Here is a 14,281-nt window from a genome sequence, read left to right as displayed (position 1 = left end):
TTTCACATGGGCTATGCTACTTTTCTGGGCATTAAGGAGATCATAAAAACATCATCAAAACTGTAAGTTAAAGTGCATTGACTGAATTTCTTAAATAACAATGAGACGAAAAAGTGACAATGTAATTATTTTTGTTAAAACAAACGTTTTATAATTGACAATATTTTCAAGAGACAGAGTCATGCTCTTGCCTAGGCTGCAGTGATAGGGTACAGTGGCTGTTCACTGGCACCATCATTTCACAGTACATCCTTGAACTCCTGGGCTTAAATAATCTTTCTGCGTCAGCCTCTGGAGTAGCTGGGACTACAGCTGTGCATTACTGCACCTGGCTTTTGTGACTGTGAAAACAGTCAAACTCTAGATAAGTTTCTTAATAAGTCAAGCATAATTGAACTATTTTTTTCCTTACCAACTCTGTAATTGATACTCCTTGTCATTATTGGATTCACTTTGAGATCCCCAGAAATAGACTCTTAGTATGAGTTAAATCACTGAAGATGTTACCTGGGTGATCCTTGGTTGTCTTCGTGGAAGAAAGAATTTACATAAAAGACCAATTTGTAAATAAAGAAAAGTTTTATTGGAAAAGTACAAACACACTCCAAGAGAGGAGGGGGCTGACCCTGCTGGAAACATCCTTACGACATTCTGCATTGTTATCTTCTGTTGCCTCAGTTATTTCTTTGCCCAGTTCTCACCAAAGTTCGGGGGATCCTCCCTTACCGTGCTTAATACACATGCATGGGAAACATTAATCAACACGAATCCTACCTAATGGTGGCACTGCATATTACCACCACCCTGGGAAGGTATAGCAGTCAATTTTGTACTCATTGTGCCTGCTCGGCTCTCAGGAATTCCCCTTTGCCTTTTTTCCTTATCATGATCTAGTTAACAACATTCTGACAGTTTGAAGCTGGAGTACTGAGCATCCAAAGAGGTGTTCTGGGGGTTTCTCTCCAACATGGATACCGCCTCCTTGTGCCTGCTCATGTCTGACTGTCTACTCCTCTTACATTCTCCCTCAAGTGGTTGAGACCCAGAAATCTTTTGGGACATGGGGCAGATATCATTCTCTGTAGCTACTTCCTGCTGAAAAGGGGCATCAACGGTCTTTAGGGTCCTTCCTCCTTGCTTGCTGTCATGGTGAGGAGGTTTTGATGATTGCCTCTTAGAAGGTTTCACCCGTGCTGTCCAGAGGAGACATATAGGGACTTGGTTGTCCTGGAGGGAGAGAAAGAGGTTGATATCCCCATCAGAAGACCATTTGAAGTCTGATGGTTTCTAGGTGGGAGAAAATAAACTGAGAAGATTCAGAGAGCAAGGCTCAAAAAGGAGAAGGAAGATAGAGGCCAGGGGTCCCAGGAAAGGGAAGAGCTATGAGAATGAAGACCAGGTGACACCCCAGCAGAGCCAACTCTTAATATACCTTTACCAAAGATGAGAGGCCTAGTCTGTAAGATCTCTAATGTACTCCTGGACCTGCTCTGATCTGTTAACAGAAAAATACAAGAACTATGTTAGAAATCTGAAAACTAAAGAAAAGAGATACTGTAACTAACCTTTGACAAGTAGCTCTCCATTCTGATATTTGAAGACAATGAGCTTGATGTAGGAACCCTTAAGTCTTCTCTTGGATTATGTATTCTGTTGAGACCTAAACTGTCATTAAACTTCCCATTGCAAGGTGATTCTAGGACTGGCATCATAGTATATGTGGTCAATAAACATCTAGTCTGTTCTGTCACTAGAAGTTTGGTAGTAAAATCTGCTAGAATTTCCTTCTGTAAGACTGCAAAAGATAAATGCTGAGTGTTTATTTTTTTCCCAAATGATGTCTAAATAATGTGTGTGCTGTTTAAAAAGTTTACCATGAATGAATGAAATATACCACAAATGATGTGTTCCTTTTCCAAGTCCATCTGCTCTGAGCTCCAGCTGGCTTGGAGCTCCAATCACTCTGAGCTCCATTTTGCTCTGAGCATCATCTGCTCGGAGCTCCATCTTACTCTAAGCATCATCTTTTCTGAGCTCCATCTTCTCCAAGCTCCAGCTTGCTCAGAGGTCCAATCACTCTGAGCACCATCTTGCTCTAAGCATGATCTACTCCAAATTCCAATGGCTCAGAGCAACGTTTGGAGTGCCAATCACTCTGAGCTCAATCTTGCTGTGAGCATCATCTTTTCTGAGCTCCATTTTACACCGAGCAACATCTGCTTCAAGTTCCATCTTGCTTGGAGGTCCTTCTTGCCTCAAGCTCTATTTATTCCAAGCTCCACATGCTCCAAGCTCCATCTTGCTCAGAGCTCCAATCACTCCAAGCACTATCTTTCTCTAAACACCATCTGCATAGTATTTATCTTACTCGGAGCTTCATCTAGTCAGAGATCCATTTATTCTAAGCTCCATCTTGCTGGGAGCTCTAATCACTCTATTCTCCATTGTGCTGGAAGATCCAATCACTCCCAGCTCCACTTTGCTCTGAGCACCATCTGGTTGGAGCTCATCTTACTCTGAGCAACATGTGCTCTGAGATTCACCTTGCTTGGAGCTGTAATCACTTTGGGCGCCATTTTGCTCTGAGCTCCAAAACCTAGCAACTTCTCCTTCAAACTCCATCTTGCTTAGATCTCATTTTTGCTCAGAGCTCTAGCTACTCCAAGCTGCATCTTGCTCAGAGTTCCAATTGTTCAGAGTGCCAATCACTTTGAGCTGCCTCTTACTCTAAACACTATCTTCTCTGAGGTCCATCTTACACCAGCAACATCTGCTCCAAGCTCCATCTTGCTTGGAGCTCCTTGTTGCTCAGAGGTCTATCTGTTCTGAGCTCCATCTGGTTTGAAACTCCAATTACTCCAAGCTCCATCTTGCTCTGAGCACCATCTGCTTGAAGCTCCATCTGCTCTGAGCTCATCTTGCTTACAGCTCCCATCACTCTGAGCTCCATTTTGCTCTGAACACCATCTGCTCAGACTTTCAGCTACTTGGAGTTGCATTTACTTCACTACATCTTTCTCAGAGCTCCAGTCACTCTAAACTCCATCTTGCTCTGAGCACTCTCTGCTCAGAGCTCCATCTTCTCGTAGGTCCACCTTGCTGAGATTCCCAGTCACTTCCAAATCCACTTTGCTCTAAGTACCATCTGCTCAAAGCTCCACCTTACTACCGTGAGCAGCATGTTCTCTGAGCTCCATCTTGCTCTGAGCACCATCTGCCCTGAGCTGCACCTTACAACAAGCAACATCTGCTCCAAGTTCCATTTTGCTTGGAGCTACTTTTTGTTCAGAGCTCTGTCTGCTCTGAGCTCCATCTTCCTTGGAGCACCAATCTGAGCTCCATCTAAAACCAAGCAATGTCTATTCCAAGCTCCATCTTGCTTAGAGCTCCTTCTTGCTCAGAGTTCCAACTGCTCAGAGCAATGTTCACAGTTCCAATCACTCCAAGCTCCATCTTTCTCTGAGCTCCATCTTACACCAGGAAACAACTTCTGCAAGCTCCATCTTACTTGGAGGTATTTCTTGCTCAAAGTTCTATCTCCTCCTGGCGCCATCTTGCTCAGAGCTCCAATCACTCTGAGCTGTATCTTGCTTTAAGCACCATCTGTACAGAGCTTAATTTTCCTTGGAGTTCTGATCATTCTGAGGTCATCTTGCTCTGAGCACCATCTACCCAAGAGTTCCATCTTGCTCTAAGCACCGTCTGCTCATAGCTCCATCTCACTGTGAACAACATCTTATCTGAGATCTATCTTGCTCTGAGTGCCATTTGCTTGGAACTCCTTCTTACTCTGAATATCTGCTCTGAGTTCCATGTTGCTCAAAGCTCCCTCAGCTCCAAGATCCATCTTGCTGGGAGCTCTAAACACTCTGAGCTCCATCCTGCTGTAAGGACCATCTGCTATGAGCTCCACCTAAAACCAAGCAACATCTGCACCAAGCTCCATCATGCTTACAGCTCCTTATTGGTCAGAGCTCCATCTGCTCTGAGCTGTATCTTGCTCAGAACTCCATGCACTCTGAGCTTCATCTTGCTCAGTGCTCCAATCACTCTGAGCTTCATCTTGCTCTGAGCACTGCCTGTTCTGAGCTCCTATCACTTCAAGCCCCATCTAGCTCAGAACTCCATCTGCTTTTAGCTCTATCTTGCTCACAGCTCCATCTGCTCTAAGCTCAGTCTTGCTCAGAGTTCCATCTGCTCTGAGCTCCATCTTGCTCAGAGGTCCATCTGCTCTGAGCTCCATCTTGCCCAGAGCTCTAACTTGCTCCGAGCTCCATCTGCTCTGAGCTCTAACTTGCTCCGAGCTCCATCTGCTCTGAGCTCCATCTTGCTCAGAGCTCCATCTGCTCTGAGCTCCATCTTGCCCAGAGCTCTAACTTGCTCCGAGCTCCATCTGCTCTGAGCTCTAACTTGCTCCAAGCTCCATCTGCTCTGAGCTCTAACTTGCTCCGAGCTCCATCTGCTCTGAGCTCTAACTTGCTCCGAGCTCCATCTGCTCTGAGCTCTAACTTGCTCCAAGCTCCATCTGCTCTGAGCTCTAACTTGCTCCGAGCTCCATCTGCTCTGAGCTCCATCTGCTCTGAGCTCCATCTTGCTCAGAGCTTCATCTTGCTCAGAGCTCCATCTGCTCAGAGCTCCATCTTCTCTGAGCTCCATCTGTTCAGAGCTCCATCTGCTCTGAGCTCTATCTTGCTCAGAGCTCTATCTGCTCAGAGCTCTATCTGCTCAGAGCTCCATCTGCTCTGAGCTTTACGTTGCTCAGAGCTCCATCTGCTCTGAGCTTTACGTTGCTCAGAGCTCCATCTGCTCTGAGCTTTACGTTGCTCAGAGCTCCATCTGCTCTGAGCTTTATCTTGCTCAGAGCTCCATCTGCTAAGAGCTCCATCTGCTCTGAGCTTTACCTTGCTCAGTGCTCAATCTGCTAAGAGCACCATCTGCTCTGAGCTCTATCTTGCTCAGACCTCCATCTGCTCAGAGCTCCATCTGCTCTGAACTTTATCTTTCTCAGTGCTTCAATCACTCTGAGCTCCATCTTGCTCTGAGCATCATCTGCTCAGAATGAGCCTATATGGATTAATTAGAATTTGGTTCAGCTGTGTAAGTAAAATAAAAGATAATAGTGGCTTTATTTCTTTCTCTCATAAAAAATGTCTGAAGGGAGACAGTCCTGGGGTGGGATGGCAGCCCTATGGTCATTGTGTCTCAGGCTTTTAGCTTTTTGCTTTGCCATCCTCAATGCTTAATTTTCATGTTATGGTCTAAAGTGGCTGCTGGGACTCCAGCCATTCCAACTGCATTCTGGGAAGAAGGGAGGGAGGAAGAAGGCAAGGAAGGAAAAATAAAAGGAGGAAGGGGGAAAGGAAAAAAGAATAATTTTCTTTCTTTTTTTTTTAAAAAAAAGACTTCCTTAAATGATAGCTTATAGTAATTTATCTCTGTCACTGTCCACAACTTACCTGGCCACACAGGAGACTGGAAAATCTACTATTACACTGTAGGTAGCAATGTGCCTCGAATTAGGTTCAGCTACTAAGATAGAAGGCTGGGATAGGCAGCTAGCAATTTTTCTTATACTAACATTTCATTAGTATTTTTTAAGTGTCAGGGTGTGGCTAATCCCAAAAGCTTACAAGCCAAATTGATAATTGACTTTGGGGCTTTTTTTTTTTTTGGAGTATCACTGCAATCTTGAATTCATCAGGGAACAAGCAAGTAAGTGTGGGAAATAATGATTCCAGCCCCTCAACCTTCCCAGTATTCCCATGAACAATATTCATTGATTCCAAGCTACACATTTAAAACATACAAAAAACTGTTCTGAGGCCAAAGAACAGCATGTGTAATTTGGTTTGTTGCCACCAAGGGATGAGAGAGCTTGTGCATGGTCGCGCACAGTGAACGGCAGGCCCACACACAAGCTGAGCTCACTGGAGTTGGGTGTATTCGTGTATTTTCCCTCATCCTTCCCAAAATCCCCAAGATAGGTTATATAAAGAAAAAAACACTGAATTTAAAATATTTCACAGCAAAATATTACACTGAATCTATGACTTTATACTTTCAAGCATTGCAATCCTTCAAATAGCCAGAAGAGACAGAAAGGTAAAGCTGGAAGGACCTTAGAGATTGTCCAGTCTGGGTGCCTCCTTTTCCAGAGAAAGAAACTGTGATGGGGAGTGGTAAAATAGCCTGCCGAAGCTCAAGAGAGATACCATCTCTGGGAGATACCGACTCCCAGGCTCGCTCCATTCTAGCCCCTTTGGGACAGTGGTTGTGTCTGAGGGACCCCTTGGCATTGGAAAACTCCACAGAACAGCCACCTAAGACTTCAGTGACTGCCAGTGAAGTCTAGAACAAAAACATGGAATGAGCATTTTTCCCAGCACCCTTGTGATTAAGGAGAAACAAAGGGGTTCTTCAGAGGTGTAGGGCAGCTTTGATGCCCCAGGGTCCATTCCAAGTGGCCCAGCAGGGATGCTGGACAGAGTAACCAGGGCAGGTGTGGCCTGGGCTCCGGGGCAGCTCATGGGCAGTGGAAGCACTAGCAGGATGTTACAGGGAGCATCAGAGGGATCTGGGGAGGCATTTTCTCTTTCTCCACATCACCGGCCTCTTGGTTCTCCATGAGTTAGTTCTACATTTCTCCAGGGGGTGGATATAAGAATACAGACACCTGGACTTTCCTCCCAGAAATTCTAAACTGGAAGGTCTGGGTAGGGCCCAGAAAATTGTATTTTTACCACGTGTCCCTGGAGATGCTGAGGCAGCCATCTTGCTACTATTTAAGGACAAGTGATCAGGAGGCTCTGCACTGGATGACTCACAGAAAGCCCTACCACCATCCCAGTGCTGCTCTTGTCTGGGAAGACTACTCAGTGAAGAGCTGTGATCCATCCTCTCTTGCTATAATTAAAAGACCCCGTGATTAGAAGTTCTTCCTCAGCCTCAGGCTCCCCTACCTCCCACTTTCAGTGTCTTTTCTTCCCTGGTAATGGGAAGCCAGTCTTCCTGTGCAAACCCTCCACAAACTGGAAGCCTATTACTAGGTCACCTATCAGCCTCTCTGTCCCAATTAAGTAATCTCCATTCCTCTCACCACTTATCCATGCTCTTATTTTCCAACCCAACAATCATTTCCCTGCTTTTCTCTAAATGCTCTCCAAGTTCTCTCCAGTCCCCCTGGGTTGTCTTTGTTGCTAATTCTTCCCTTGAACAGTTTGTGTCTTGTGAGATTAAAAAGGAATTCCTGCTCCAAAAGGATTAGAAGGCTATTTTGAGAAGATGAATTTAAGAAACCTCCCTGCAGCATCACAGCAACCCGAGAAAGAGGGCAGGTTGCATCAGAAAGTCTAAGGAAGGTAGTACAATAAATACTCCATTATTTCCACAGCAACACACCCCAAAAGTTTTCTGGATGCCCACACAGGCAGGAAGGTCTGAAGATCCACCTTCTGGCTCACTGGAAAGCCAGGAAGGACTGCTTAGCTTTCCCTCCATTCACGTGGTAGAGATCAGGGCAGGCTGGGACTACCCGACAGACCGGGGAAGTGGGAGAAAACAGAATCAAATGTGGGAACCAGAGAGCAAAGGGAAGGAGTGTAGGAGATGGGTGGGCCATCGCAGACCCCTGCTAACAATGGCATCCATTTAAACTGTTAGCAGAAATTCACTTTCAAGAAGATTTTTAAGGACGTCAAAAAGTCTTCTCAAGGGGATGATATGAAAAATCAGCCAGGCAAGGTGGAAAGAGAAAGAAAGGAAGTGAGACCAAGAGTAGGACACAAAGCAAGACAAAGTTCAGTGGCTGCTGTGGACCTATTTTCTCCAAAGAACAGAAGAAAGGGAGAAGATAACAGAGGGAAGAGAAGGCAGTGGAAAAGGTGGAAACTGAGTGAGAATCTGCCTTCTCAGCCTTGGTCGTCCAGAAAATATAGCACATATACAACAGGAAATATTATGCAGCCATAAAAAAGAATGAGTTCATGTTTTTGCAGGGACATGGATGAAGCTGGAAATCATTATTCTCAGCAAACTAACACAGGAACAGAAAACCAAACTCTGCATGTTCTCATTTTAAGTGGGAGTTGCACAATGAAAACATGACCACAAGGAGGGGAACACCTTACACCCCAAGGCCTGTCGGGGTAGGGGGAAAGGGGAGTGAGAGCATTATGATAAATACCTAAAGCATGCAGGGCTTAAAACCTAGATGACAGGTTGACACCTGCAGCAAACCACCATGGCACATGTATACCTGTATAAAAAACCTGCATGTTCTGCACATGTACCCCAGAACTTAAAGTAACATTTAAAAAATAATTTAAAAAAGATCAGCCTGGGTAACATGGCAAAACCCTGTCTCTATGATACATACAAAATGATAATAATAATAATTAACTGGGAGTGGTAGCACACACCTGTACTTCTACCTACATGGGAGGCTAAAGTGGGAGGATCATTTGAGCCCAGGTAGGTCAAGGCTGCAGTGAGCCATGATCATGCCACTACACCCCAGCCTGGAGAAAAGAGGGAAAAAAATGGAAGAGGAAGGTAGGAGAGTCAGGAGAGAGATTTGAAGATGCTACACTGTTGCCTTTGAAGTTGGAAGAGGGGCTATGAGCTAAGGAATGCAGGCAACCTCTATAGGAGTTGGGCAAAGCAAGGAAACAGATTCTCCCCCAGCATCTCCAAAGGAATGTAGCCCTGACAATATCCTGATTTTATCCTAGTAAGATGCATTTCAAACTCAGACCTCCAGAATTTAAAGAAAATAAGCTTTTATTATATTAATGGGCTAAGTGAGTGATAATCAGTTACAGCGACCATAGAAAACTAATATAAAAACTAAGAGGCACAGTCATTCCCATTACCCAGTGTAGCTTTCTGCAGTTTCAGTTCCCTGAGTACATCCCAAAAACACCAGGTGGAAAATTCCAGAAATAAAACGTTCAGTTTTCACTTACATGTCATTCCAAAGAGTGTGATGAAATCTTACAGCATCCCAACTGCCCTGACTGGGGCCATCGATCTCCCCTTGTGTAGCCTATCCACACTGTCTACATGACCAGTTCTGCCAGGCACTCAGTAGCTGGCTCAGCTATCAGAATATTGCAGTACATGCATGGGGCAGCAGCAGTGGCAACCCTGGACACTGGCCCCAGTAGCATGGAATCCAGGACCAGATACTGCCACAGTCAGCCCGTAAGTGCGGGAGGGCAGGAGGTGCTCAGTCACAACTCTGCGTCTGAACAGTGCCCAGTGCCTGCAAACCTGTGCTCTGGGCCAGGGCCAAGGAAAAGTGGACCCTAGGGTGGGATGGCGGTACACTCCGTGATCCTCATGCCCTCAGGGAGCAGCCCTGCCAGAATCTGCCATGGGCTCAGCCACAGCTGCCACCTGGAAATGGTGCAAGTCAACATCAGTGGCAACCCTTGGCCCTGTCCTCCCCCATCAGCAGCAGAAAACCCAGGGCCGGATGTCACCATGGCGCCTAATTTAGGTGGTCAGCGGTGCAGCTGCAAGGGGACAGAAACTGGCGTTCTGCAAGGGGACGGAAACCCCATGCTCTGGGTTTGGGTAAAGGAAGCATGGATCTTAGGGTGGGGGAGGTGCCTTGGGCGACTCCCAGGCTCTCTGAGACCAGCCCTGCGGCCTCCCATGCATTCTGCTGCACCTGCTACTTATAGATGGCATGTGGCAGCAGCGGTGACAACCCCTGATCCTGCCTGCCTCCACCAGCAACACAGACCCAAGGGCCAGACCCTGCTGTGGCACCTAAATCAGGCCTCACAGCAGAAGAAGGACTGGAACTGGCGCCCAGCACCATCCCAGTGGCTGCAGGGTAACCAGTGCCCACAACAGCACCCTGGGCCAGGGCCAAAAAGGAAGAGAAGGAGGATGGGAACCAGTGCTCAGCCCCACCCTTGAGGCTGCACAGCACCCGGCACCCAGACCCCGCACTCTGGGCAGGGACAAGGAAGATGGACCCTAAGCAGTGCACTGGGAATTTCTCAGGCCGTCTACGGCCAGCCTCTGCCTTGGGTTCAGCTGCAGCTGCCACTTGCACACGGCCATGCTGCAGCCACAGTGACAACCACTGATGCTGCCTGCCCACTCCAACACAGTGAGGATCCCAGGGCCAGAAGCCTCCACAGCTCCTCATGCAGGCAGTCAGCTCTGCTGCTGCAGGAAAGCAGGAACCAGCCAGTTGGCCTCGAGGATCCAGCAGCTGCAGAGCACCCAGTGACTACCACCCGTTGCTCTGTGCATTGGCCAAGAAAGAGGGGCCCTAGGCTGGGAGGGCTGTCCACTGGACCTGAGTGAGGCCCTCGGGTCTTCTGGGACTAGCCCTGATAGCTGATGCCATGGGCTTAGCTGCAGCCTCCCCTTACAGATGGTGCACGGCAGCCGCGGTGGCAATGCTGGACATGCACGTGGTGGCCAGAAGCACAGAACCAGGGGCCAGATGCCACTGTGGCCCTAATGGAGACAGTAAAGCCCCAGCCACAGGAGGGTGGGAAGTGGCACTCAGCCCCATTCCAGTGGCCACACAGTATAGAGACCCACAGCCCAGCACTCAGGAAGCCACCAAAGAGGAGCGGATCCCAGGGTGGGAGGGGAATATTCTACAACCCTCAGGCCTCACTCAGGTCTGGGACCTGCACTGCCACCCTCTGCCATGGGCTCAACTGCAGCTGCCACCTGCACAGCAGAAGCGGTGGCACAGCAGAAGTGGTGGCAACCCCATCTCTGCCTGCTGCAACCAGCAGCAGGGGACCAAGGGCCCTAGGCTGCCTCAGAGGCTGCCACCTGGCCACCTCTGCACCCCATCCCTGCCCTAGTGGCAGCCAGCCATGCTCCTACCTCTCGGCACTCTGCAGTCTCCATCACTGCCACCCACCGCAGCGAGGCGAGCCATGGTGTTACAGGCTCCAGCCTCCAGCATGCAGCAGATGGCTCTTCCTTCTCCTGGCATGGAGCAGCTGGGCAGGCAAAGCCAGAAAAGCCTAGAACAGGACATAGAGAGTGGTAGCGTTAGACCCCCACCTTGTCATGCTGGCCACTTGGTGCCACGGGCCAGTTTCAGTGAAGGCACTCACACCCACCCTCCAAAGTCCACAACATCTCTTTTTGGCCCAAACTGGCTAGGGAGTGGAGACTAGAGACACCATGGTGCCTGGGCTTCCTGCTCCACAGGAACCACTGGGACCACCCAGGCTGTGCTCACGAAGCAGTAGCAGCAGAAACTCAGCCCCAGCCAGCCCTCCCCACCAATGTGCTCATTCCCATTCCTGAGACCTCCACCCACAGGGCCCTGTCACCCCGTGGTGTCTGCTACTGCATGCCTGGGCATCCTTGGCAGTCTCTGCAACCCAGAATGTGAGGGCTCAAGCCTGGGAATCATGATGGGTCTGGATGCCCTGCTGTAATCAGGATTTTTATATAAACATGTGCCCACCATGCAGGAGAAGATGGTCCTTTAGAGTTTAGAGTCCAGGGAGAGGAGGACCAATCCTCTCTGAGAGACCACTGCTGTCACTGAAACCCCCATCACCTGCCACTGGCAGTGCAGGTTCTGACAGAGGCTCTAACCCTCTGCCACCAGCACTGTAGGCCCAGGACAGTGCCAACACACCATCCTAACCTGCCCCTGCCTTAGACACTGCAGCACTCGATGGCATCCGCAAACCAACCCCCTGCCATGGGCAGCACAGCCCAGGTTAGCACCCCAACCAGCTCCCTGTGGTGGGCAGTGTAGCCACAGATAATGTCCCCAACCAGACCCCCACCTTAGGCAGTGATGCCCCCATCTGGCACCCAAGCCACCCCCTACTGCAAGCACTGCAACCTTGAACTGTGAGTGCCCTAGCCCACTCCCCATCCAGAACAGTGCGGCCCTGGATAGTGCCCCCAACCAACTCCCTGCCTTGGCCAGTGCAGCCATGGAGAGCACTTTAAACTCCCTCTCCACCTTGGGACGTACCACCATGGATACCTCGGGTAGCCCCTGATAGTGCACCCAACCTGCCCCTGCCACAACCAATGCAGTCCGGAATAGCACACTCACCCACTCTTTGCCAGGCAATGCAGATCCCTGAGAACATCCGACCCACCTGCCACCTCCCCGCCCAACTCAGTCTGTGTATCCGGCCCCAGGAGTGCCCCCAGCAACCCTTTATCACCCTCCACAGGCAGTCCAATCTTGTGTAGCTCTCCCAACAAGCTCCCCAACCTCTGTCTCAGTGTAGTCTCCATAGCACCTTTAACACCCCCTCCCTGCCACCAGCAGTGTAGCACCCTATAGTAACCCTAACCCCCCCTCCACCACAGGGAAGCCCCAGATAGTGCCCCCAACCCACTCCCCATGTAGGCAATGCAGCCTTGGATAGTGCTCCCAACCAGCTCCCAGACACCGGCAATGATGTCCTGTATATCACACCCCCCACCCACTGGGGGCAATGTAACACCTGATAGCACCCCAACACACCCCTCACCGCCGGCAGTGTTGCACCCCATAGTGCCACCAACCCATCTCCAACAAGGGCATTGCAGCACCTCATAGCTCATCTAACTCACCCCCCACCTAGGGCAGTACATCCCTGGATAGTGCCCACAAAATTCCCCACTGCTGCTGGCAGTACTGCTTGGGACAGGCCCCACCCCCTGGCAATGGGCAGCACACCCCAGGAAAGGGCCCCCAACCCTCTACCCTCTGCAGGCAGTGGCGCCTCAAATAACCCCCCCAACCAGGCTCCCCAACGACAGCAGTGACACCCTGGATAGTGCCCACTGCCCACGGCAGGTCACCCCCAAGCCGTCCCCCATGACTCAGGCTGTGCAGGCCAGGATGGTGAACCTATCCCACCATCTTTTTACCTTTCCAGCTGCACTGTAGTCTCTGTCACCACCACTACCCGCAACAGGGAGGCGAGCTGATACTGCAGACTCCAGCCTCCAGCATGGGCAATGGGCGGCTCCTCCTCCTCCTCCTCCTCCTCCTCTAAGCGAGCTCCGAGCAGGTAGACTTGTTCTCATCCAACCGGAAGCTATTCTGGCCAGGCCGAGCTGCGGCCCCTTTAGGAGGGGGTGGTGCTTCAGCTTGAGGCGAGTGACGCTGCCAGCGTGCGTGCCCCTATGGAAGCCAAGACTGCGCTTCCTGTGAGGATCTGGGAAGAGTGACCACGCGGCCGGAGGGAGTCAGCAGAGGCGTTGGTGCGGCTGGCGGGAGTCAGCCAGCAGAGGCCACGGCCCAGTCAGAGGGACCAGAAGAGGCAGCCGCGGCCCGGCAGGATGGTGTCAGCCAGCAGCGGTGGCGGTGGCCCGGCAGGAGGGAGTCGGCCAGCAGCAGCAGCAGCCATGGCCAGGCAGGACGGTGTTGGCCAGCAGCGGCAACGGCGGCGGCCGGGTCAAAGGGAGTCAGCCAGCAGCGGCCAGGCGGCCCAGCCAGAGGGAGGCGGCCAGCAACTGCCAGTGGCCCCGCTGGAGGGAGTTGGCCGGCAGCAGCGGCAGTGGCCCAGCCAGAGGGAGTCGGCCGGGAGCGGCGGCAGCCTGGTGGGAGGGAGTCAGCCAGCAGCGGCCAGGCGGTCCCGCCGGAGGGAGGCGGCCAGCAGAGGCAGCGGCGCGGTCAGAGCGAGTTTCTTCAGAGAAGCCGTGTTGGCTTCCACGCGATGGTGAAGGAGGAGGCAGGTCTTTGCGGTAAGTGGCGGGGACTCGTACCCCACCGGGAACCCTTCAGACCTCCCTGCTCCTTCTGCGCAGCTCCCTGCTTTATGGTCCTGACTTCTTTGTGGGCATTTGGGCTCCAGTCATCTGCGTGGGGGTGGTTGTAGGGTCCTGGCCGTGGCAGCATCCACAACCTTGCTGGGAAAGCTGGGCCCGTGTCTGACCCGCATCCAGCGTCTAGGAGGGCACAGGCCCTGAGCCATGGTGAAGCCCGGGACCTGGGTCCCTCCGAGCCCCACGGCCCTGTGAGCTGGGGTATCCTAATTTTCATTTCCACCTACAGTGTATGAGTTCCCCTTTTTCTAAAACCACACCTGCATGTCTCCTTTTTTTTAAGAGACTGAGTCTGGCTCTGTCACCCAGGCTGCAGTGCAGTGTCGCAATCTCGGCTCACTGAAACCTTCACCTCCCGGGTTCAGGCAGTTCTCCTGTCTCAGCCTCCTGAGTAGCTGGGACTACAGGCATGTGCCACCACACCCAGCTAATTTTTTGTATATTTGGTAGAGATGGGGTTTCACAGTGTTAGCCAGGATGGTCTCGATCTCCTGACCTCATGATC

At 50.6% G+C, this 14,281-nt stretch overlaps 1 long non-coding RNA gene across 1 annotated transcript; it reads right to left on the bottom strand.

The window, feature by feature from the left end:
* Positions 1-566: 566 nt before the first annotated feature.
* LOC128932084 (uncharacterized) lies at positions 567-13,053 on the bottom strand. The gene is made up of 3 exons (XR_008481460.2): positions 12,877-13,053; positions 10,864-11,006; positions 567-1,227 (listed from the first exon to the last, which is right to left on the bottom strand). It is a non-coding gene; the product is annotated as an uncharacterized LOC128932084 (long non-coding RNA).
* Between the last annotated feature and the right edge of the window lie 1,228 nt (positions 13,054-14,281).

The sequence above is a fragment of the Callithrix jacchus genome, chromosome 5 (genome assembly GCF_049354715.1).
Source record: "Callithrix jacchus isolate 240 chromosome 5, calJac240_pri, whole genome shotgun sequence".
NCBI classification, from domain to species: domain Eukaryota; kingdom Metazoa; phylum Chordata; class Mammalia; order Primates; family Cebidae; genus Callithrix; species Callithrix jacchus.
This window is presented reverse-complemented; position numbering and strand designations above follow the sequence as displayed.